A 23,211-nucleotide genomic window follows, 5' to 3' on the forward strand; every position below is an offset into this window, starting at 1 on the left:
TTCGTTTTGGCAAACGGGGCAAACTAAATCCGCGGTATGTCGGACCGTTCGAGATCATAGAGAAAATAGGCAAAGTGGCCTACAAGCTAAACCTACCAGCTGAACTCGGTGCAGTTCACAATGTATTTCACGTGTCAAATCTGAAGAAGTGCCTGTCAGATGAGACCCTCATAGTTCCTTTTAAGAAACTCACTATCGACGAGCGGTTGCAGTTCGTCGAGGAACCAGTTGAAATCACGGACCGGGATGTTAAGGTCCTCAAACACAAGAGAATCCCTCTTGTTCGAGTTCGTTGGAACTCCCGACGTGGCCCAGAGTACACCTGGGAACGCGAAGACCAAATGAAAGAAAAGTACCCCCAGTTATTCGGAACCAATGCAACCACTACTGAGACTGAAGCTACTACTGCGGAATTTCGGGACGAAATTCCAAATCAACGGGGGGATGATGTGACACCCCAGGAAAACCAGTAAACGCTACAACTTACCTAGCTTCCTCAGTGAGTGCGTACCAAATTTCGGGACGAAATTTCTTTTAAGTTGGGGATAATGTGACAACTCGAATTTCCAAGATTTCTATTTCGCATTTATTGCACGTTTATTGATTGTTTAATTGTTTGCTTGCACAATTGGTTTGCTATGAAACTGTATACGTTTTGATACAATAAAGTGTTTTGTGGTTGTGCATGGTTATGTGTTACTTGTGAAAGATTTGATAAATAATGGAATGTGGTGTTGAAACTGTAATAAATAATACTTAAGGGTGTTTAGGGTTAATAGTGAAACCTTAACAACTCATAACCCTAATCCTCTTCCCTAATCATTCACTAATCATTCACAAAGAAGCAAAACACGTACTTTCACCTCCTCTAATCCTCTCTACACGTACTTTCACCTCCTTTAATCTCGTGTGTTCGATTCTTCGTTGAGCTTGATCTTCATCCGGGAATCCCTTGACATTCACCTATGACCGAAACCAACATAAAAGTTAGCTTTGGTAGTTAAATAACATGTTTAAACAAGTCATATGGTTCAAAACAACAAAATTCAACAATTTTCGTAATTTAGGGCGCCACCGTACTCTAAGGGGCGTCGCACTACACCTAGCCCTATTTTTGTCAGAATGATCATTTGGCTGATGCTGCAAATGCCCAGCTCAATTTTTATCCAACTTAAAAACTTATAATTGCCATAACTTTTCTTCTACTTATCCGATTCGCGTGATTCTTTTTCCTACGCGACTATAATTTAATTCTCCATCTCATGGAGTAAAAACCCGACATCTGAAATCACAAAATTTTAGATTTGAAGCTCTCGGCTTGAAATTCAGTTTCGAGACTTTTTGACCCGCTTGTATTTAAAACCACCCACTTGGTTTTTAACCAACAAAATATATACACCAATGTATTTAACCCAAAGTCCTTTGCTCGGGTTCGAAATTTTATTATGATTTATGTATGCTGATGTGTGTAAAATGCAACATATAAATCACATCAATTAAGGCATAAAACTAACCCTTTTTAAGTACTAATGTTGGAAAAAGAGTGTTTTTGTCTTCCTTTTGTATTTTCAGGATGAAATGAGCTCAAATTCACAAAAGAAGCAAAAAGACAACTAATTCTAGCATAAATACAAGAAAAGGAATAAAAGTAGACTGCCCGGACCCTCAACAGCATCCTCCAAAGCAAAGAAGAGAAAGCAGAAGTCTGAACACGCCCCGTGCTCAGCCAGCACGGGGCCGTGCCCAAGAAGCAGCATAAAAGACAAACTTGTAGAAGCTTCCATTGCCCACCACGGGGCCGTGTCCAGCGGGCACGGGGGCGTGGTGAAAGTACAGCAGGCGCATTAATTGTAATTGCGAATTACAATTAATGAGGAGAGAGAGTGTAAGACGGGCACGGGGGCATGTCCAGCGGACACGGGGCCGTGCCCAGCCTTCTGTTCAGCCTATAAATAGGGGTGCTTGGTTTCATTCCATCTCATCCCTTGGCACACCACCTCTCTCACACTTCATCCACCACCCACCACCACCATAACACCATCATCCACCACCATCATCCATTGTCCATCGTAGAGTGTGTGAGTCGTCTCGGGATCCAAGATTGATCGTAAGAGTTCTTGACAATCAAGGCCATGTTTGCCTAAGTCTCTTACATCACTTGGTGAAGACAAGTGTTTAGTATAATACTTTTTATTTTTAATCTTTTGCACTTTTTATTTGGTTTTGTATTAATGACTTTAATAACTAGTTACTTATGTTGAAGGTGATCTTTCCTTATCGTTTGTCCGTGGTGTCTTGGCATTATTTTACTGTCTATATAAAATAAAAGATTTTCACCATTCATATCTCCACGGTCTATATGGAGGTATGTTGGCTACCTGGTCGGGGGTTAAGGGAACGGTTTGGTAAGGGTCTTGCCCTTGTTCAGCGTTTAGAGGTCCTGCTTGGGACCTGGGTCAAATTTAGTAGGATCTCCTTCAATGCCCATAGGTATTGGATGGCGGGGATCCAAACTCTTTGACCCCCTCATAAGTTAACTACTATTAATACTATAACCCGGCTATTTAGGACTGTATCCCTGCTGACTCAGACTACTTAGCCGAAGGTAACGTCACCGCCGAAAGCGGGGCCTACCACAATTTGCATTAATAACTTAATTCATTATCTTTCAATAATCCGACCCTTTAGGATTGTATCCTTGCTGACTCAAACTACTGGGTTGAGGGTAACGTCGCCTTCAAAAGAGGGGCCTACTACAATAACTAAGATGTGACAACTCGAATTTCCAAGATTTCTATTTCGCATTTATTGCACGTTTATTGATTGTTTAATTGTTTGCTTGCACAATTGGTTTGCTATGAAACTGTATACGTTTTGATACAATAAAGTGTTTTGTGGTTGTGCATGGTTATGTGTTACTTGTGAAAGATTTGATAAATAATGGAATGTGGTGTTGAAACTGTAATAAATAATACTTAAGGGTGTTTAGGGTTAATAGTGAAACCTTAACAACTCATAACCCTAATCCTCTTCCCTAATCATTCACTAATCATTCACAAAGAAGCAAAACACGTACTTTCACCTCCTCTAATCCTCTCTACAACCATCTTCTCATCATTCTTGGTTTTACAAGCCTTTTGCATCAAGTTTGATCCTCCAATCCATCTAGAATCGAATCAAGGTAATGATTTAATCATTGTTTGTGATTAATTGTTGATTGATTGATCATGTAAACCCTGTTCTTCACATGCTAAGTTCTGTAATTGTTAATGTGATTCTGGTTATTGTGATTATGATATTTGTCTAGTGCTTAATCGATTTCTTGATGATTTTGATGTATGATATGAAGAGATATTGATTGGGTGTCGATTACTGCTAAACAAATATGAATTAGGGTTTTGAGATCGCTTGAACAATAGAACGTAACTGTTGAATGTGTGGGTGTAACTGCTTCAATTGTAATTGTGATTGTCTGAGTTTTGTGAATGTTGTTAGCCCGAGTTTTATAAAAGGGTAACTGGTCCGAACTCTTTAATAAACACTATGGTCCGAGTTTTGTAATGATGTTAAGCGTCCGAGTTCTTTAGCTCATGAACGTCCGAAGTTTACTTCATTTAAGTGTAGTCCGAGCTTTAAATTAAAGAGTGAATCCGAGCTTTTAATTAGATGACCTAGTGTCCGAATTTTTAAACATGTTCATATGTTACCCGAGTTCTTTGATGTATATTAGATCCGAGTTTATATGATGCACTATTATCCGAGCTTTGAGCCACAAAGGAGGTCCGACTTTTAACATGGGAGTAGGGTCCGACTTTTAATCCCCACACCCTTGGTCCGAGTTTCTTTGCCATAAGTGTGATGTCCGAGTTTTAACTCCCACACCATGTCCGACCTTATTTCCCTACCTTGTCCGAGTTTTAACCCAACTCCATAAGTCCGAACTTTAACCCCTACCCTCCTAGTGGTCCGAGTTTTGAACCTTTGCATGGTCCGACTTTTGAATTAGTGAAATGGACCGAGTTTTGAACCATTGTCCTTGTCCGACGTTTGATGTTAACTAAGGGGTGTCCGAGTTTTCTTATCTTGTATGAGTTTAAAAAGGGCAAGGCCCTGTCCGACTTGTATGATGACTAATTTGAAACAATGAATTGTATGACAAATAGTGTTGAATCTGTTTAGATGTGTGTGACAACAACTAAGTAAGTCTGTTAACTCTATCAACCTTACAACTGTGTTAGATTGGTGTAACTCTGTTAAGCATGAAACCCTAATGGGTTGTGAACGTTGATAACTTACTGACTCTATAAGTTTATCATTTCCATTACGTATGTTAACCCTACTAAGTATGTTATGAATAACCATGATAGTGCAAACTGTAAATGACACTTACGTGAAACATGAATTGCACGACTTTGTTTATCTGCTTACGTGATTCGTGATAATAGATGTTATGACATAGACTGTATGCGTATCATTACGAACATAAACTGATTGATTACACGTGCAAACAATAGGACTCGACTGATTACTTGTGAACACATAACATAGCATACCGAGCAAACCAAGGTGAGTTCACACAGCCAAGGCATGGGGTTCCCATGGTGGGAATGGGATTGGATTACTTTATTGTACATACTCAGTTGATAGAACCTAACGATAAGAATACGACTAGACTAGTAACACTTATTGAACTGATCTTCGCACACCTGCCAAGGGTTGGCCACGATATTATGACTGACTTCGCACACCTTCCTTTGGAAGGCCGCGAACTGAAATTTACTAATCTTCGCACACCTGCCTGGTAGGCCACGATACAGATAAACCTAGTCTAGAATACTCGGGATGAACATCCCCTAATATCTTCGCATACCTGCCTGGGAGGCCGCGATGGAAACTAATACGATACATGACATAACGAACGAACATACTACTACTCACACTATACTATTATTGAACTGTTTACTGTGAACTCGCTCAACTAGTTGTTGACTCGTTGCTGCATGCCTTGCAGGTCGTTAGGTACATGGAGCTTGCACAGGGAGAAGCTGGTCGTTGTGGGCTTGGAATCGTGACTATCTTGTTAAACACTTATGTTAATTGATACTTATTTATGATGGGTTTTTATCTATACGCTTCCGCTAAACAATGATAACTTACTTATGATTTGGAACACCTTTCATATGGATTTGATTTGGTTTAAATGACAATTACTTTTACTATATGTACCGTTCTATATGATTGGTGGCTTGATCCTGGTCAGTCACGCTCCCAAGCGGTGATACTCCGCAGGTGGATTTTGGGGGTGTGACATAAGATAATCTCTTAAACAAGTGCAAAAGTGCGAAAATAATCAAAGGTTATACTAATACACGTGTCGGATCCAAGTGATTCATCTTGTCTATCTGTTTTATTTTATTTTTATTTTTCAGCATTTAGTTAGTTTTTATTTTTCTTAGTTTAAAACATTTTTCTCACTTTTTGATTTGATTAGACGTTGAGGATAAACCGGTATTAAAAGCTCTTGTGTCCTTGGACGACCTCGGTATCTTACCAACACTATACTACGTCCACGATGGGTGCACTTGCCCATATGTGTGTTTAGTGTTAGTGAATATCGTGTTTTATAAATTTAAAACTTGGCTAAAAGTGTAAAAAGGGCTTAATTATACATCAAAAAAATATATTACACCTAACGCGCATCAAGTTTTTGGCGCCGCTGCCGGGGACACAAGGATTTTAAGAAAGTTAGGAATCAACGGCCTAATCATATTTTTTATTTTTCTTTTTAATTTTTAGGATTTTTCTTAGTTTTTCAGCTTCTGCAGAGCTCAGCACGGGGCCGTGCCTGCTGAACACGCCCCCGTGCTCAATCATTGGAACTGGCAATCCTGTTTTAAGTCAGACAGTAAGCTGAACACGGGGCCGTGTCCACTCAACACGCCCCCGTGCCCAAGATTTTCTTACTGAAAACAGAACCGTTAGATCCCGGCGGTTGATAATTTCTGACACAAACATGGGTGATAGTAATTCTTTTTACTTTCGGCACTCTTATGGTATGTGGTGTCGATTATGTGGAGGCGAACATGAAGAATTAAAATGTTATTTTCTAAATTATAGGTCCCACTATATAGACCCACCGATTCCTTATAACCTTAAGAGGGGCGAAAGTAAAAATAAGCACTATCTCTCCCTCGAATGCGCCCAGCCAGATATTCTAGGGGAAATGCTCCTTGACGAGTTATTTCAACTAGAAGAACTAATTCTAAATTGATCAAAAGAACTTAGGAAGGATTTTATTGATCCGCCCCAAGATGATGACCATGAGGAAATGTTGGAACCGCATTCCGACAACCTCGTTGCTCCCGAAAATACCTTCATACCTAGAAAAGACTTGGACGATAGTCGTCCCTGTGCCGATTGTGCCGTGAAGGACTCCCCATCGACTTCGTTCGATGCATACATAGACTTGAGCGATTCGGCATACACCTTCTTTAACGAGAGCCCGGAAAAGGGTTGGACTTGTCCACCTAGAATGAAAATAGGAAATACCCTCACCGATAACCTCTTGCGTTCTCGCCTTAGTATAGGACAAATAAGGTATCTTAGGCACTTTGGGGTTGTCCCAACCAATCAAGAGCCACCCGATAACAGATAAGTCACATAAAAGAGACTAGACAACTTCATAAAAAGATAAAGTCCACTCGACACGGGGCCGTGCCCGGCCAACACGCCCCCGTGTTCACCAAAAGATTCTCTTCTGATCAGAACGTCAGAATACGGACAAACTGTGTCAGAATTTTACCTGCACAAGGGGCCGTGCCCAGCGAACACGGGGCCGTGTCCAGAAGGCTGTTGTTTTCTATAAATGCAGCCAAGAATTCTGCACATTTGGACCAACTTGGGACAGAGATTTGAAGGAATCTTCTCTCAAACAATCCTAGGTAAGTCTAAAAGAAGTTTCCAACAACCCATCTTGTCCTTTCCTCTTCTAGCCATTTCCTTCTTTGTCATCTTTTTTCAAGAACTACCATCAAAAAGTTTGAATTCTTCAACCTTTGTGGTAGGGAACAATGAGTTTTGTTCATGAAATCTTGGTAAAAGCATGTTGTATAACATTGTTTAAAGTTATTAATGTTCAAAAGGCCTACATAAATTCAGAAAATAACTTAAAAGACCAAGATTCCTTGCTTCAAAATTCTGCAGAAAGATGAACACGGGGCCGCGCTCAATGAGCACGGGGCCGTGTCCAGAAACTGTTTCATCACATAAACTGTTTTTCGGTTTATTTTTCGTAGAATGGCGAGTGAAAACAGCGAAACATCATCCGTTCATTCATCAAACAGCCGAAGGGGAAGAAGGCCCTCCGTTGAAGCTACGCTTGTGCACTATGTGATAGCATTGAGGGAAGCTCTCGACGAAATGACGTCAGTAGAGGAGGTCCTGATTGACCGTATTAACGATCTTACGGTGGGACTCGAAAGTAGCTTCCAAGAAATTAACCTTGTAGCACCTCCAATGGAACCAGTCCTTCCACAACAAGACTGGAACTTAGCACTCGGGGTTAACAACCCTACCGGGTGGGAAGACTTTCCCGCAGAACCTTCCATGGAACACCCACAAGAAATTCCAGCGGAAATCGAAACTCCTCAAACTAATACAAATGAGCCCTCTTTTCTCCTTCCAAGGGAGGTGGAGGAGTGGCTCGCCGACATGTGAGGGGAACCACACCCGGAAGAAGGAGTTTCTAGAAGCCTTATCTAACCAAGATTAGTAGCTTCTTTGAAATTTTGCTAATTAAAATAAAACATAGGGCTAGAACTCCATGATTTAATATTTATGTATTTTTATCTTTAGTTTTTATGTAATGTCTCTCTATGTTTGCAATGATATGATGGTTTCTAAGGCTTGATGGTTATTAATAAAACACACTCATGGTGATAATGGATGAAAAAGGGAACGAGAAAAATGGCCCCATGCACAAAGAACAGAGCAACCCGACACAAATCTCCATCACAGAAGGCTCAACACGGGTCGTGCCCAACCAACACGGCCCCGTGCTGAGCCACCTGCAGAAAAACGCCCAGTTCAGGTAACTGGACACGGGCCGTGTTCAGCGGACACGCCCCCGTGTCCAGGCTTCTGTCTTATTTCTTTAATTTCTGTTACTGGCACCTGACCACGGGGCCGTGCCCGGTCACCACGGGGCCGTGTCCAGGATGCCAGTAACATAAATCTTTGCTTTTTAACCCACTTTTACACATTCTAATCAACCGAAAATCTTATTTTTGGGACACATTGAGGACAATGTGTAATTTAAGTGCGGGGGGGATGCTAAAACCTTGAATTTTGCAAATCCTAATTACAAGCCTTACACAAAACTCTATTGGAACCGCTAAACACCCCAAATTTTTTTCAAAAACTTTTCGTTTTTTTACTTGTCTTGGTTTAATTTGGGAATAACAAGTTCTAAAAAGGTTATATTTTTACAAATTTACAACCGATAGCGTCGTGATAACAAAGAACCAACATAAGAAAATTACGAAACGGCATAACAAGTCTAGTTAAAAATTCGATTATATGTACTTGATCGCATTAAAAACCCATTCCCACAAAAGTGAGTTTTGAGCCTTTATTGAGCATACAAATATACATCTTTAGACTAAATACTCATTTTTCGTTTCTTGTGTGAATAGCCGCTTGGTACTTACAACTCTAGAACTTGCCACGACGATACATTCCCGGTCCTTACCAACTTAAACCCAAGTAAGTAAGTGATGGAGGCATTAGGACTAACCATATTTTTCTTTCTACACCATTATTTTTCATTTTTTTACCACCTACCCAAAATCCCCCTAGTTAGCCCCTTTGAGCCTAAACCTTTCATTTCATTACCCTAAAACCCTTTTTACCCACCAAAAACCCTTTTTTATTTTTCACCATTTATTTTAGTAACAAGCTCGGTTTTTCGTAAGCTCGCTATTTTATGTGACTTATCAAAAAATATATATATATATATATATAATAAAATATATGATGAAGTCAAAAACAAACAAAAGCTAAATAAAAGCTTGTTTGGAGAAATACTTCAAAATAAAGAGTCACTAAAAACAAGGTGTGTCACGAAAACCGACGCTTTTTACGATTTTCGCCCTTTTACTAACCACTAACCCAACCACCCACCTTTAACCCAAGCCTAACCCTTCACCCAAAAAGTCCTCTTGATATTTACAAAGGTAAAAAGTTAAAAAGGAGGAGGATTGATTGCTTGGCAAGCCTATGGAAGGCGTAAGTTCCATGCCGCTCTCGAGTGATTCACTAAAAAAATACACCTTCGGCCGAGTGTTGAGTGATCTCCCGTGAGGTATGTGAACTTGTATATAAATGGAATTTTAATAAGGCATGCTATGCCCGAATAAGTAATTTATCCTATGAAACGTTCTAAATAAATGATAACGAATAGGATTGTAAATAAATAAAAATAAAACTTACAAAGATCTTGGATTCCCGACACTCTATGACAAGCCAAAAACTTTCTCTTCTACCTATTCCATTTGGGAATATAAGCCACATTTAAAGAGTTTTGCTTGAGGACAAGCAAAAGTTCAAGTGTGGGGGTATTTGATGTGTGTAAAATGCAACATATAAATCACATCAATTAAGGCATAAAACTAACCCTTTTTAAGTACTAATGTTGGAAAAAGAGTGTTTTTGTCTTCCTTTTGTATTTTCAGGATGAAATGAGCTCAAATTCACAAAAGAAGCAAAAAGACAACTAATTCTAGCATAAATACAAGAAAAGGAATAAAAGTAGACTGCCCGGACCCTCAACAGCATCCTCCAAAGCAAAGAAGAGAAAGCAGAAGTCTGAACACGCCCCGTGCTCAGCCAGCACGGGGCCGTGCCCAAGAAGCAGCATAAAAGACAAACTTGTAGAAGCTTCCATTGCCCACCACGGGGCCGTGTCCAGCGGGCACGGGGGCGTGGTGAAAGTACAGCAGGCGCATTAATTGTAATTGCGAATTATAATTAATGAGGAGAGAGAGTGTCAGACGGGCACGGGGGCGTGTCCAGCGGACACGGGGCCGTGCCCAGCCTTCTGTTCAGCCTATAAATAGGGGTGCTTGGTTTCATTCCATCTCATCCCTTGGCACACCACCTCTCTCACACTTCATCCACCACCCACCACCACCATAACACCATCATCCACCACCATCATCCATTGTCCATCGTAGAGTGTGTGAGTCGTCTCGGGATCCAAGATTGATCGTAAGAGTTCTTGACAATCAAGGCCATGTTTGCCTAAGTCTCTTACATCACTTGGTGAAGACAAGTGTTTAGTATAATACTTTTTATTTTTAATCTTTTGCACTTAATGACTTTAATAACTAGTTACTTATGTTGAAGGTGATCTTTCCTTATCGTTTGTCCGTGGTGTCTTGGCATTATTTTACTGTCTATATAAAATAAAAGATTTTCACCATTCATATCTCCACAGTCTATATGGAGGTATGTTGGCTACCTGGTCGGGGGTTAAGGGAACGGTTTGGTAAGGGTCTTGCCCTTGTTCAGCGTTTAGAGGTCCTGCTTGGGACCTGGGTCAAATTTAGTAGGATCTCCTTCAATGCCCATAGGTATTGGATGGCGGGGATCCAAACTCTTTGACCCCCTCATAAGTTAACTACTATTAATACTATAACCCGGCTATTTAGGACTGTATCCCTGCTGACTCAGACTACTTAGCCGAAGGTAACGTCACCGCCGAAAGCGGGGCCTACCACAATTTGCATTAATAACTTAATTCATTATCTTTCAATAATCCGACCCTTTAGGATTGTATCCTTGCTGACTCAAACTACTGGGTTGAGGGTAACGTCGCCTTCAAAAGAGGGGCCTACTACAATAACTAAGATAATCTCTTAAACAAGTGCAAAAATGCGAAAATAATCAAAGGTTATACTAATACACGTGTCGGATCCAAGTGATTCATCTTGTCTATCTGTTTTATTTTATTTTTATTTTTCAGCATTTAGTTAGTTTTTATTTTTCTTAGTTTAAAACATTTTTCTCACTTTTTGATTTGATTAGACGTTGAGGATAAACCGGTATTAAAAGCTCTTGTGTCCTTGGACGACCTCGGTATCTTACCAACACTATACTACGTCCACGATGGGTGCACTTGCCCATATGTGTGTTTAGTGTTAGTGAATATCGTGTTTTATAAATTTAAAACTTGGCTAAAAGTGTAAAAAGGGCTTAATTATACATCAAAAAAATATATTACACCTAACGCGCATCATATGCACATAAAACCCTTTCGACCCATTTAGAGAATATTAAGCATTTTAGTCTAAAACTCGTTCTTTTCCTTTCACACTTCATAATTCCGCATTCAAGGTATCTACCTATATCTCATAATCATAATGCAAGTTTCCAAACACCCCATATGGGTCGTTTGCCCAATATACCCATCAAGGGCTTTTTGGTCAATTTTAGTCCCTCAAATTACGACGAGTGACTTCCACTAATTAATTGACCACAATACCACTTTTAACTATAAATCTAACTATATGTACCTAGCTCGGGTCATAGCATTGACCCGTTTACATACCTCTTGCTTTAGATTTTCTAATTAAAGCAACGCAACATATGATATTTCCTGTAATCACAAAACTCAACAAGTAGTCGTCAGTTATTATTGTCAAATGGTATTTACACGCCATTTGACCCGTTTAGTCGACATGGCCATTTATCTACGTATGATGGTATATTAATACAATCATGTCCCTTGGACCAATTCCGGTTCGCACCGTGAGTTTTTTACTACTTAAAAGACATTTCCTTAGATTGTCCGACCCGTTATAACTTTTACCAAATGGTGTCTTTATTTTGATTACTATTGTTTTAACCATTAACTTGACCCATTTGGTTGTCGAGTGAATTCCATCACTTCATTAACATACCACTTCAACCATTTTCGCTATATCAACCTTAAACATATTTTAACTAAGCTTGTCTACATAAATGTAACGAGACGACAAGTCGTGTACCTTTAAAGCATTCCCTTCAAGCGTGTGTCTGCTCTGGCTTATCCGTTTGGAGACTCGATTCCTTTGTCTATAGAGTTCAATCAACGGTTCGTTTAGCACTCTATTCTTGTCATATAACGCATAATTCACAACATCATTCAAATATGTGTTTTGTTCGGAATTTCAACATTTAGTTTTCTCTTAGGCGTTTTAACAAACACCTAATGAGCATAATTTTATAAAATTAATAATCAAACTCCATGATTATAACAACCCTCGGTAAAATCGATGACCTCCTAATAGTTTTTACACCCTAATATATCTTAAAATGTCTCAACATGTCTTTATATGCACCCCGTATGTGAAAACCGAGCCCAAAGTAGAATATAATACATAAAATAAATTAAAAACCCTAAATCTTAAGTTGAGGCGGGCCGCGTATGACCTCACCTCAACTTAAGGCGGGCCGCATTAATATGTAAATGGACTCCGCTGAAATCTTTAGTTCATGCGGGCCGCGTACCTGTTTGTCTAAGTTAATGCGGGCCGCGAGCGACCCAAGTTGTGGCACAGCCCGGTGATGACGCGTGTCATAACGCGTGTTGAACCTAGGTGGTGACCCGGATCAGCTACGCCTAGACCCCTAGGCCATGCGGGCCGCGTAAAGCCCTGCCTATATCCCACGCGGGCCGCGAGAGGGTGCGATTGCAGCCCTATAAATAGAAGGCAACGGACCTTCAGTCTGCTCGTTCAACTTTCTTTTCTTTCTAAAATTTTCTGTAGTGGCGTTATTATACCCGGGCATTATACCCCCTAATTAGCGAGGTTCTGCTACGATGTAAGTATTATAACCCCTGGAGACGTATTAGATACGCTGCCCGATTGATCTAGGGTTCCGTAACGGCTGTCGTGGTTCTGCCCGACGTAGTCGTTGGAATGCCGTCTCGGGGAGGGTATTACTAATGTTAAAATGGGTTATTATACTAACACACGTGCATTTGTGTAAATTATAGATATTCACCAGGAAACCCTAAAGAATAACCTAAAACAGCAATGTGAGTTAATCCACCTTTTGTAAACCTTTTTGTTTACTGTTTTTACAAAACCTCACTAAATTAAATATATACAAAGCAGTTATTGAGTATTTGTAAGAATACAATTATAGTGGGTATGTTGGGGTTTTGTATACAAAATTGGTTACTGGCGTGGTAACATCCCATAAGTTGAGTATGACCGTACCACTGATGTTAATTGTGATGTCTTGAAAACAAATGTAATTGCGGATGTGCCCTCAATACTGCAAATTGGTTTTCACTTAAACTTGGTTAAACTGGGATTCACTCACCAGTATTTCCCACTGACAAAATGTTTTAAAACGCGTTTCAGGTAACAAAATGTGAAAGCCAAGTAGAAGCCAGCTGGACAGCACTGAAGGTTTGGAAAAGTGGCAATAAAGTTACCTAAGAATAAAATGGATATTTTTATTTAATAAATAGGATTTATTCCTATAAAATGTGTGTACTGAAAACTTGGGTTTTACCCATATGTTTAATATTATTAAACGAGGTGGTTTACTCTGATTTAACATTTCCTAACTACGATCCTGAGGAAAATTTCCGCTGCCAAATTGAATAAATAAACGTGATACCACCGAAACTGGCTCACGACCGCCCGTTCCCGGGAACTAGGGATCGGGGGTTGTGACAGAAGGTGGTATCAGAGCTATGCCACTGATTCAGCCACAGAAGTGTTCTGCTGACATCAAAATTCAAAGTGTTAGGAAATAAATTATGGAAATGCGTGCATAATTGTATTTTCTTGCTATGTGTTGTCTGACTATTTGTTAGTTTACAAGATGAGCGACCAAGGACCCTCTGACGCGTATCGTCAATTGTCCGCTTCGCCTAGGAGCGAAGGCACCTCCTCTTCTCAGCCTGCCCTCTCGGGGTATTCTGCTGACACAGAAGAAGGAATCTTTGTGTTTAAGGCTCAATCTGAAGAGCCATTTCCTCAGAAAAAGAGGGGATGGTTCAGTAGGGGAGCGCATGAACGTAGGAAACGAATGAAAAAGTTGCAGGAACAGCGAGTGTTAGCCGCAGCAAAAAGAGAGACTGATGCTTATAATCAGGATATGCTCAATAGGGATATCGCTAATATCCATATTTTAGCAACCACTGCTGCTGACCCAAACCTGGAACAAATGCTAGCACCCCAACCACAACCACAAAATCCTGACCAACTCATGGAAGTAGAAAATCAAATAGAAATGCCTGATTACAACCCGGAGGAGATACCTAGGGTACCTGCACCAAATCCCCTAGATCCAAACAACTACGACCCCTGGTGGGACGATGTTAGGGACTACGTGCAACAAAACCCAATACAGGAAAATGTGCCAACACCCAACTTAGGAGCTTACCCAGGGTTAGATCCTCAAGATCCCTACAATATTAGTGATGCATATGTTAGGGAAATTTTAGAGAATCCATACCCGTACCAGGCCCTACGCCTCCATATCAGGAACCCGCACCTTATATTCCAAACCCAGTCCTAGAACCTGCACCCCCAATGAGTGCAGAAAATGTCCAAGAACTTAGGACTTTCGGTGAGGAAATTTTAGAAAGCAGTGAGAGAATGCGACAGGTGGGAGAACGCCTCGTCTAGAAATACGACGAGCGTAATATGGATTTTTGGATGAATCCATATCAGTGAATGTGATGGCAGGAACGGTAGTAGTAATAATAATATAATATAATATAATATAATATAATATAATATAATATAATATAATATAATATAATATAATATAATATAATATAATATAATATAATATAATATAATATAATATAATATAATATAATATAATATAATATAATATAATATAATATAATATAATATAATATAATATAATATAATATAATATAATATAATATAATATAATATAATATAATATAATATAATATAATATAATATAATATAATATAATATAATAATATATGTGTGTTTGAAGAAAAAAAACTACGGGTGCCTACTATTAGTATTGTAGTTTTACATTTCAGTCGATATTGTAATTTAAATTTCAGTACTGGTGTGTAATAATGCATACTATATAAATAGAGTAAAAGTCGCAATGCTCGACGCTTTTGGCTAAAAGTGCGTGTCATGTGATTGGCTATATTCAAATATTAATTGTGATATTAATATTTGGTAAATGTTTAAAATTTAGATGGCCGACGAAGGAAATCAAGATAATCTGAATAACGATAACCAGAGTAACAATAACGTGGTTAATGAGAATCCAAACGACAATGGAAACCAAATGGATAATAGTGTCGTTCAACACATAGTGGCACAAGGAATTATAGATGCAATGCCATTTATTATTCAAACAGTTCAAGAAGCAAATAATAAAAGTAAGCATAGTAGTAAACGACCAAGTGAACCGGAACACAGCGTGAACAATGGACCCATACTTCAAGCGCCCATTCCCAAAAGAAGAAGAACCATGCCATATGGTTGTTCTTACAAGGAATTCTGGTCCTGTAAACCAATAGAATTATCGGGCAATGAAGGACCCATTGCAGCCCTACGCTGGATAGAGAAAACTGAGGCCGTTCTGAAAATAAGCAAGTGTGCTGAAGAAGATAAGATAATGTTTGCTTCAAATCTGTTTAAGAACGCAGCCTTAGAATGGTGGAACACTATCCTCCAGTCAAGAGGAAGTGATAGAATTTATAGCATGGAATGGGAGGAGTTCAAAAATATGGTAGAAAGGAAATTCTGCCCTCCCAATGAAAAGGAACAGATAGCCAATAAGTTCCTGAATCTTAGAATGACCGGGGTAGACAGTAAGGGTTACACTACCACATTCTTTGAATATGCTAGGATAGTACCAACCCTTGCTTCACCTGAACCGGTGTTAATTTCCCGTTATATCTGGGGATTAATTGGAGAAATTAGACATGTAGTCAAGGCAGTTAGACCTCAAACCATAGAAGAAGCTGTAGAACTAGCCAATACCTTGACTGATGAACTAGTGCGAACTAGAGAAGAAGACCATAGAAGAAACCTAACCCAAAGGCTTACTCAAGAATTCCGTTCTGGGAATTCCAACCGTAGAAATATAGGTTCTACCTCTGCACCATACTGCAAAGCCTGCAGAAAGAAGCATTCCGGAAAATGCTCTACTTACTGTAATTTTTGCAAGGCCCCAGGACACAAGGAAGAGAATTGCAAGAAGAAATCCAGTAATGGAATGTGTTTCAATTGTGGAGAAAAAGGTCACATCAAGACAAATTGTCCAAAATTGGCTCCAGCTGCAAACGACAAGAATACTAGAAATGCTAGAGCATTCGTTCTAACTGCAGACGAAGCTAGGATGATTCCAGACGTCATAGCTGGTACGTTTTTAGTTAATGATATTTTTGCTAAAGTATTATTTGACTCTGGTGCAAACCAAAGTTTTATTAATACTTCATTTTGCAAACTCCTAAATCAATCATTAACTAAACTACCACAAGAATGTCTAGTAGAGACAGCAAATGGAGAAACTGTTAAGATTTTTGAAATCTTGCAAGGAGCAAGAATAGAAATTTTTAATCAAAAATTTATTGCAAACCTTTACCCAATGAAGCTGGTAGGATTTGATGTCGTGTTAGGAATGGATTGGTTAATAGCCAATAAAGCCAATATTTTATGTGATCAAAAGTCAATTCAGGTAAAATCACCAAGAGGTGAAAAGATCACAATTAAAGGAGATAAACCATCTAGATCCACTAAATTCATCTGTGTGATGAAAACTGCAAGTTATATAAGGAAAGGATCTATAGTTTATTTGATTTCTATAATCACTAACACTAAAGGAAAAGAATTAAAAGACATTCCAATAGTGTCCCAATTTTCAGATGTCTTTCCAGAAGAATTGCCAGGACTACCGCCAGACAGGGAAGTTGAATTCAGAATTCACCTGTTACCAGGGACAACACCGATTGCCAAAGCACCTTACCGTTTGGCACCCGCGGAAATGCAAGAACTGAAGAAACAACTAGACGAATTGTTGGAGAAAGGATTCATACAGCCAAGTTCATCACCATGGGGAGCGCCGATTGTATTTGTTAAAAAGAAGGACGGATCAATGCGTATGTGCATTGACTACCGTGAACTGAACAAAGTCACGATTAAGAATCGGTATCCATTACCGAGGATCGATGATCTGTTTGATCAACTTCAAGGAGCACGATTTTTCTCTAAAATCGATTTAAGATCAGGATATCATCAATTAAAGGTACAGGAAGAGGATATTCCTAAAACCGCATTTAGAACAAGGTATGGTCATTATGAGTTTACTGTCATGCCATTTGGTTTAACCAATGCCCCAGCTGCATTTAGGGACATGATGAATCGAATATGTAAACCATATTTGGATAAATTCATAATTGTATTCATAGATGATATTCTAATTTACTCTAAAAGTAAAGAGGAGCATGCAAAGCACTTGCACTTACTTTTAAGTTTATTGAGAAAAGAAAAGCTTTATGCTAAATTTTCAAAGTGCGAGTTTTGGTTAGAACAGGTACAATTTCTCGGACATTTAGTTAACCATGAAGGAATTCATGTGGATCCAACAAAGATCGAGGCAATTACTAAATGGAAAACCCCTGAATCACCAACCGAGGTTAGGAGTTTCTTAGGATTGGTCGGTTATTATAGAAGATTTATTCGGGATTTTTCTAGAATAGCCATTCCTTTAACTAAGTTAACCTGTAAATCTGTTAAGTTTGAATGGGGACCAAAACAAGAAGAAGCCTTTAGAATTCTTAAGCAAAGATTAACCCATACACCCATACTAGCGTTACCAGAAGGAACTAAAGACTTTGTAGTCTTTTGTGACGCTTCTAAGTTAGGATATGGATGTGTGCTAATGCAACGTCAAAAGGTTATAGCCTATGCCTCTAGACAACTTAAGAGTCATGAAGAAAATTATTCAACCCATGATCTGGAATTAGGAGCCATAATTTTTGCCCTAAAGATTTGGAGACATTATCTTTATGGTAGTAAGTTTACCATTTTTACAGATCATAAGAGTTTAAGGTATGTCTTCGGGCAAAAAGAACTGAATATGAGGCAAAGACGCTGGATGGAGTTACTTAGCGATTATGATTGTGATATCCAGTATCATGCAGGAAAAGCCAATGTGGTGGCTGATGCTTTAAGTCGAAAGTATCACGAAAAGCCAAAAAGGGTACGTTCTCTTAAATTAAATCTACAAGTAGATTTAAATGATCAGATTAGAAAAGCACAAGAATCAGTAATCAAGGAGGATACTGAAAGATTAAAAGGAATGATTAGGGAATTAAAACAAGGAACAGATGGAATTTGGAGGTTCCATAAAAAGAGAATGTGGATACCTAAATTAGGAAATTTACGTCACCATATATTAGAAGAAGCTCATAAGTCTAAATATACGATGCATCCAGGAAATGATAAAATGTACCAGGGTTTAAGGAAAAATTTCTGGTGGATAGGAATGAAAAAGGATATAGCAGCTTATGTTTCTAAATGTTTAACCTGCTTACAAGTTAAAGCTGAACATCAGAAACCCTCAGGTTTGTTACAACAATTAGAAATGCCAGTTTGGAAATGGGAATTGATAACAATGGATTTTGTTACCAAATTACCCAAAACAAGAAAAGGTAATGATACAATCTGGGTGATTGTAGATAGGCTAACCAAATCAGCTCATTTCTGACCAATGAAGGAAACTTTTAGTATGGAACAATTAGCCAAATTGTATGTAAATGAAATCGTTTCTTTACATGGAATTCCTTTATCAATTGTTTCTGATAGGGATAGCCGTTTTACTTCTCATTTTTTGTCAAGTTTCCAAAAAGCAATGGGAACCAAATTGAATCTAAGCACAGCTTATCATCCTCAAACAGACGGGCAAAGCGAAAGGACAATCCAGACAATGGAAGACATGCTTAGAGCTTGTGTAATTGATTTCGGAGGTAATTGGGATGATCACTTACCTTTGATAGAATTTTCTTATAACAACAGTTATCACACAAGTATCAATGCTGCACCATTCGAAGCACTTTATGGACGAAAGTGCAGAACCCCAGTCTGTTGGGCAGAAATTGGGGAAAAGCAACTATCTGGACCTGAGATATTACAAGAAACTACTGACAAAATCATTCAAGTCAAGGAACGACTAAAAGCAGCACGTGATCGACAAAAGAGCTACGCTGATAACAGACGCAAACCATTAGAATTCCAAGTAGGCGATAAAGTGTTATTAAAAGTCTCTCCTTGGAAAGGAGTGGTAAGATTCATCAAAAGAGGAAAGCTAAGTCCCAGGTATATTGGACCTTTTAAGATTATTAAACGAATAGGACCTGTAGCATATCAGCTACAACTGCCAGAGGAAATGGCAGGAATACATGATGTATTTCATGTATCTAATCTCAAAAAGTGCTTAGCTGATGAATCACTCGTAATACCTCTCAAGGATATAGAGGTAAATGAACACCTCAAATTTGTAGAGAGGCCTCTACAGATTGAAGATAGGAAAATTAAGAATCTCAAGCATAAGAGATTAGTCTTGGTCAAAGTAAAGTGGGACTCTAAAAGAGGATCTGAATACACATGGGAACTTGAATCAGAAATGCAAAAGAAATATCCACACTTGTTCCAGTAGATCTCGAGGACGAGCTCTAAAACAAGGTGGGGAGGATATAACAACCCTTGGTAAAATCGATGACCTCCTAATAATTTTTACACCCTAATATATCTTAAAATGTCTCAACATGTCTTTATATGCACCCCGTATGTGAAAACCGAGCCCAAAGTAGAATATAATACAAAAAATAAATTAAAAACCCTAAATCTTAAGTTGAGGCGGGCCGCGTATGACCTCACCTCAACTTAAGGCGGGCCGCATTAATATGTAAATGGACTCCGCTGAAATCTTTAGTTCATGCGGGCCGCATACGTGTTTGTCTAAGTTAATGCGGGCCGCGAGCGACCCAAGTTGTGGCACAGCCCGGTGATGACACGTGTCATAACGCGTGTTAAACCTAGGTGGTGACCCGGATCAGCTACGCCTAGACCCCTAGGTCATGCGGGCCGCGATTGCAGCCCTATAAATAGAAGGCAACGGGCCTTCAGTCTGCTCGTTCAACTTTCTTTTCTTTCTAAAATTTTCTGTAGTGGCGTTATTATACCCGGGCATTATACCCCCTAATTAGCGAGGTTCTGCTACGATGTAAGTATTATAACCCATGGAGACGTATTAGATACGCTGCCCGATTGATCTAGGGTTCCGTAACGGCTGTCGTGGTTCTGCCTGACGTAGTCGTTGGAATGCCGTCTCGGGGAGGGTATTACTAATGTTAAAATGGGTTATTATACTAACACGCGTGCATTTGTGTAAATTATAGATATTCACCAGGAAACCCTAAAGAATAACTTAAAACAGCAATGTGAGTTGATCCACCTTTTGTAAACATTTTTGTTTACTGTTTTTACAAAACCTCACTAAATTAAATATATATACAAAGCAGTTATTGAGTATTTGTAAGAATACAATTATAGTGGGTATGTTGGGGTTTTGTATACAAAATTGGTTACTGGCGTGGTAACATCCCATAAGTTGAGTATGACCGTACCACTGATGTTAATTGTGATGTCTTGAAAACAAATGTAATTGCGGATGTGCCCTCAATACTGCAAATTGGTTTTCACTTAAAGTTGGTTAAACTGGGATTCACTCACCAGTATTTCCCACTGACAAAATGTTTTAAAACACGTTTCAGGTAACAAAATGTGAAAGCCAAGTAGAAGCCAGCTGGACAGCACTGAAGGCTTGGAAAAGTGGCAATAAAGTTACCTAAGAATAAAATCGATATTTTTATTAAATAAATAGGATTTATTCCTATAAAATGTGTGTACTGAAAACTTGGGTTTTACCCATATGTTTAATATTATTAAACGAGGTGGTTTACTCTGATTTAACATTTCCTAACTAGATCCTGATGAAAATTTCCGCTGCCAAATTGAATAAATAAACGTGATACCACCAAAACTGGCTCACGGTCGCCCGTTCCCGGGAACTAGGGATCGGGGGTTGTGACAATGATTACTTATCTTGCCAATTTCAACATCTTTTACTAAATAATCATCTAATGCATAGTTCAATGTCAAGATTAACTTCATAGAGTTCAAATAACACTAGTTTGATAGTCATGATTCAAGTGTTCATCATGTTTCTACAAAACCCATTAAACACACATAATAGATGATCATGAACTTCATAATTTAGTGTTCAGCAAGTTATTGACTAGGGTTTACTCCTAGACATCTTTTCATTACTAATTTCATCTAAGCATCAATCAATCAAGCTCATATTTTGATTTCTAATGTTCATCAGAATTTCAAGATGTAATCAAAAGACAAAATTTAACATACATCGTGATCCCCTCACTTAGGTGATCACTAATATAAGCTTGGATTTCGATTTGGGACTGATTGAGCCTTTCAATTTGATCAATTTGAGCAATCTAGGGTTTGAAGTGAGAGCTCCTGGCTCTTCTAGAAGTCTCGACCAGAACACACACTTAGTGTGTATGTTTGGTGTAGGATTTTATTTAATTAAAACTAGTTTTCAGTTTTTCATATTTGGCCCCTCAACTTTCCTCAAGTTTTCAACTTTCATAGAGGTTTAACTAATTCATGTTTTCATTATTGTTTTAACCACACTTAACTAACTAGGTTGATATTCCTAGTTACTTAGTGGTTTCGGAAAAGTCATAATCCGTTTCATTTTTAAGTCTCGTTAACTCGGGCTTCTTATAGGCTTTGTTTTCTCAAAGCGTTTATTCTTCTTTTTGATTAACATAAGATTTTTTTTATTTAAATCCTTATATTCACCGGGTTAATTTTACCACTAACGGTATTTTACCCGTTCATTATTATTAACGTGGTTTGATTGCCAAACCCGTTTTCGGGGTGTTACACCTCAGTTTTGTTTTTCTTTTTGTTTATTATCTATTTATTAAATGCAAATGACATTAATTGCATAATTTTGTCAAGTTACATTAAATGATTGGTGTTGATTCAAATGACGTTAATTCATTTTCATATATTTAAATTTTTTTTATATATGTTCTTTTTAAAAAATCATATTTAAGAGGCCCGTGTTTTCTGTTTGCACATGGCCTAAAGATTTTCGTACATGTTCGAAGACGACCCTGGGAAATATGCTTGTGTGGACGTCAAGGGGGGTTTCCCATTTGGTTGGTTTAACGGAAAACGGGTTTGTAGCTGGATAAGCAGCAAGAAAAGCTGAATCAAAGAAAGTGATAAGCATGCTTAAGCTTGAGCGGAGAACCAGCATGTCTTCGTCCCTTTTGCCTTTGATACATTTGGCTCTCTAGCACCGGAAGTTATCCGCTTTTTGACCAGGGTCCAAAGGGTCATCCACGGTAATTGTTCACCTCCAAGCCGACAGGGGTTTGTTTTTGGAAGGTTAGGGTTCGCAATTCAGAAAGGGGTGACGACACAGCTTGTTGCCCGTCTACCTTCGGTTTTGATGTAACTTAACAAATTTGTTATATTTTAATGAAAAATATTATTATGATTATTATTAAAAAGAAAACGATTCTTGTAATGAAACCAACTGTAATCATATGTAATGCACAACAGATTAAACCAAAAATATCGGCCAGGCTTTCATTTTACTTTTTATATTTTCATGGTAAAATATAATATTAATATCATGGAAACCAGATACGGAGATAAAATACATTTACCTGTTTGTGTGAACATACTACTCGACTCCACTAAATTCGCCAATGTTAAATGTTTAGTAAAATTTAGCACGCTAAATGTTTAATAAAAGAGAAAAGTGCCCGGATAGTCCGTGTGATTTGTTCATTTTTCATCTTTAGTCCTAACTTTCTAAATTACACCTATAGTCTTTAAGTTTTTCAATTCCGTTTTCGGATAATCCCTGACACATAACTGGGTTAGTTTTTGGTGTTAGGTGCGTGTGAAATGACAAAAATACCCTTACTGTCAAATTAATAGCTAAAAAGTTAAAAAATATATAATTAATATTTTACAATTTATGTGGGACCCACCACCCACTCATCCCCTTCATCTTCCTCACTCCACACCACCACCACTA

The 23,211-nt window shown here is 38.5% G+C and overlaps 1 long non-coding RNA gene across 1 annotated transcript; it reads right to left on the bottom strand.

Moving 5' to 3' along the window:
• Positions 1-903: 903 nt before the first annotated feature.
• Positions 904-12,096, bottom strand: LOC110887176. The gene is made up of 3 exons (XR_002563113.2): positions 11,304-12,096; positions 6,350-6,352; positions 904-1,459 (listed from the first exon to the last, which is right to left on the bottom strand). It is a non-coding gene; the product is annotated as an uncharacterized LOC110887176 (long non-coding RNA).
• Positions 12,097-23,211: the final 11,115 nt, after the last annotated feature.

Source organism: Helianthus annuus, chromosome 11, assembly GCF_002127325.2.
Source record: "Helianthus annuus cultivar XRQ/B chromosome 11, HanXRQr2.0-SUNRISE, whole genome shotgun sequence".
NCBI lineage: Eukaryota > Viridiplantae > Streptophyta > Magnoliopsida > Asterales > Asteraceae > Helianthus > Helianthus annuus.